Source organism: Mastomys coucha, unplaced genomic scaffold (assembly GCF_008632895.1).
Source record: "Mastomys coucha isolate ucsf_1 unplaced genomic scaffold, UCSF_Mcou_1 pScaffold22, whole genome shotgun sequence".
Lineage (NCBI taxonomy): Eukaryota > Metazoa > Chordata > Mammalia > Rodentia > Muridae > Mastomys > Mastomys coucha.
Window position 1 is genome coordinate 223,682,584 of NW_022196905.1, and position 3,337 is coordinate 223,685,920.

At 40.9% G+C, this 3,337-nt stretch overlaps 1 protein-coding gene across 1 annotated transcript in view; it reads right to left on the bottom strand.

Moving 5' to 3' along the window:
- The window catches only part of Vps35 (VPS35 retromer complex component), a 35,879-nt gene that overhangs the window by 26,268 nt on the left and 6,274 nt on the right, over positions 1-3,337 (bottom strand). The gene's annotated exons all lie outside the window — the stretch shown is intronic.

Sequence of the window (3,337 nt, forward strand, 5' to 3'; positions counted from 1 at the left end):
AAAAAAAAAAAAGAGACGAGAATGCATAATTTAGCTAAACATTTATCTTGGTTCTATTTAACCAAAAATCTGTTACATAGATTTAAGAGCCTACAGTACTTATTTTAGTCACATAAAAATCAACTTCATAAGTCTCTCTTTATTGAAAATTTAAATTAAAAAAAAAAAAGCCTACTGCCTCACCAGTGCTCTGAGCTTGCACGGCTCCATAACTAAGACGGTGTGTTTCCTAGAGTAACTTCAAACTTTTCAACCTCTACAAGTTAGAAAACTAGTTCCAAAAGTCCACATCTGACCTGCAGTCAAGAAAGTAGGCATGCTAAAGCAAGATAACCATCCTAACAATGGCTTTGTCCCAGAACTTCAGGCTCTTTGTGGCTTATGCAGTGATTAGCCATGTAAGTCTTTCCTTGTGTTCTTCAAAGCTTCTTAACCACCACATGCCCCACTTCACTCACAGACAATTTTTGAGACATGGTAAGAAACATTATACATTCTCAGGAAGAAGAAAAAAAAAAAAACAAGAGGAAACTCATTCTCTAAAACATTTAATTTTCTTTCCAATTTTATTGATAAGAAAATCAAAACTGTAAGGCAGAAGAGAATAATAAGCTTTAGAAAATGGGGCTAAGGAGCTAGATAGCCCATGAATAAAGTGCTTCCTATGCAAGGATCTGAATTTGAATCCCTGCCACCCAGGTATGAAAAACTGGGGTATGGCAGCACACGTTTGTCATCACTAAGGAGGAAGACAGCAGATCCCTAGCACTCTCAGGTAGTCTAGCCTATTCAGTGGACTCCAGATTAGAGATGCCATCTCAAAAAATAAGATGCAAAGAGAGGTAAGGAAGGGGCACTAGCACTTAGGACCCTGCTGTTGTCACTCACACTCTGAGATTAGGGAGGAAAATCAGAGCCCCCACAGCAGTCACAATCTGAAGCCAGGTAGGGGGCAAAGACTTAGGAACTCACTGCCACTCATGATCTATGGTCACAGAAGATACCAAAACATAGTTTCCCACTACTGGTTACATTCTGATATCAGAAAATGTATGGAGGCTTGGGACCCACTGACAGTGGCACTCTGAGGTCAAGAAAAGAACAAAGGACTAGAAAGATGGCTCAGAAGTTAAGAGCACTTGCTGCTCTTCCAGGGGACCCAGGTTCAATTCCCAGTATCCACATGGCAGCTCAACGATGTCTGTAACTCCAGTTCTAGGTAATCTGACAACCTCTTCTGGCCTCTGAGGGCTCCAGGTACACATGTGGCTCAAAGATACAAATGCAGGAAAAAATACTCACACACACAAAATTTAATAAGACATGAACAGGCCCTAGAACTTTAGCCCCCACACTAGGGTCACCCTGTAAGGCCAAGGAGCTTGCTGAGATTCCTGCCAAAGTTCATCTCCACCTAGTTCTATTTCCTTTCTGATGAGTGGACAAAGAAAACATGGCACATACATGTACAACTGAATTTTACTCAGCTGTAAAGTAAGATGAAGTTTACAGGTAAATAGGTGAGACTGGAGAAAAAGTAAATCATGCTGAATGAGGTAACAAATATCCAGAAGACAAAAATATTGCATGCTCTTTCTCATATGTGGATCTTTGCTTTCAATCTTTAGATGCGTTAAACTAGGAATACCTCTAGAAACTAGAAAGAGGCGTTAGGATAGTAGTGGGGTAGTGAGGAGGTGGAAGGCAGAAAGACCTTGAGGAAAGGGTGCAGTAGAACAAAGTGGTATGGAGGTAGAAAAGAGTGAGAGGAGTAGAAAAGATTTACATAAGAAAAGGGATAGACCAGGAGGGAAGGTGAAGAAGGAAGCAGCATAGCTAACATTAAGGATGTATGAAGAAGCTATAGGGTAACTCATTATTTATAAGCTTATTAAGAATATGTAAGTCAGGCTAGAGAGATGGTTAAGAGCACTGACTGCTCTTCCAGAGGTCCTGAGTTCAATTCCCAGCAACCACATGGTGGCTCACAACCATCTGCAATGGGATCAGATGCCCTTTCCTGGTATGTCTGAAGAGAGTGACAGTGAACTCACATACATACATACATACCTACATACATACATACTTACATACATACATACAGCTTAAAAAAAAAAAGAATATGTAAGTCTTATAAAGAGTTTAACTGGGGTACCCTACACAGAGAAATAACTGTCCTTTCAGAAGCCATAGGTTACTAAACAAAAAGTCCTAAGCCAGGTATAGGAGCTCTCTCTCTGAGTGTTGGTCAGCAAGGTCCCAGAAGCCCCCACACAATCAATACAGGCTATTGTTACTGCTCATGTTTTTCCTACCAGGACTTGATGATAAGATCCTACTGCTGAAAAGAGCACATACTCCAGTTGCAGCACTTGGAAAATCAAACTATGAACTGATCAGAAAGCTTTTTCTCAACTGGCTACTTTTCATAATACCAGAAGGTAGGGAAGAAAGTCATCAACAGTCTTACCCAGATGAGAATCACTGACGGTGCAATATTACCAGCCTAGCAAGATGTGCCCATTGGTGCAGTAGTAGTCATGAATGCTATAGAAATAACCACCCACTTCTTAATTGGATTTAAGGATCTCTTCACAGTACTATAAATCTCAACAACTCATGACTGAAGCTGTTAAGAGCACTTGTTGATCTTGTACAGGCCCTGGGTTCAATTCCCAGCACCTACAATCATCCATTAACTCTAGTTCCAGGGCGTCATTTCCACCAGCACCAGGTATATATAGGTACATATACAGACAAGCAGTTAACAATCATACACATAAAATAGTAAGTCTAAAAAAAGTAACCCAGGTGGAAGGGCAAAGGTTCTTGGGGAAACCTACTGTTCTGCTAAACAGTAACAAACTGCCTTCTACATGCTTAGAATTACAGCTGCAGATTAGTACAGCTCTCTACCTTCATCAGTGACACTTCTTTTAAAGGTGGAAAGAGGCCAATACAGAGACTCACAACTGGCCACAGAGAATGTAGAGTGCTCCATCCTATCCCCAAGAAGAGGGTGAAAAGAATGTAGGAGCCAGAAGTTGGGAGTTGGGGAGGAATGCTATGAAGCAGTCTTCTGAACCTGATACAGCTACTGCACTCACTGCAGATATGGATAGCTATACAATATTGGATCTGTCACGGTTTCACCCCGTATGGAGGAAGAGCTCATAAGATTCCACCGTTCACTGAGGGACTACAGGCTTTTAATGGGTCCTGGGAAAGAGTATGTCATAAGTTGTTCATGTTCTGGGATATAACTCCTCACTCATACTCATGCAACCCTACATAACTAGGTGGGTCAAAAAAAAAAAAAGATATAAGAGGGAAAGAA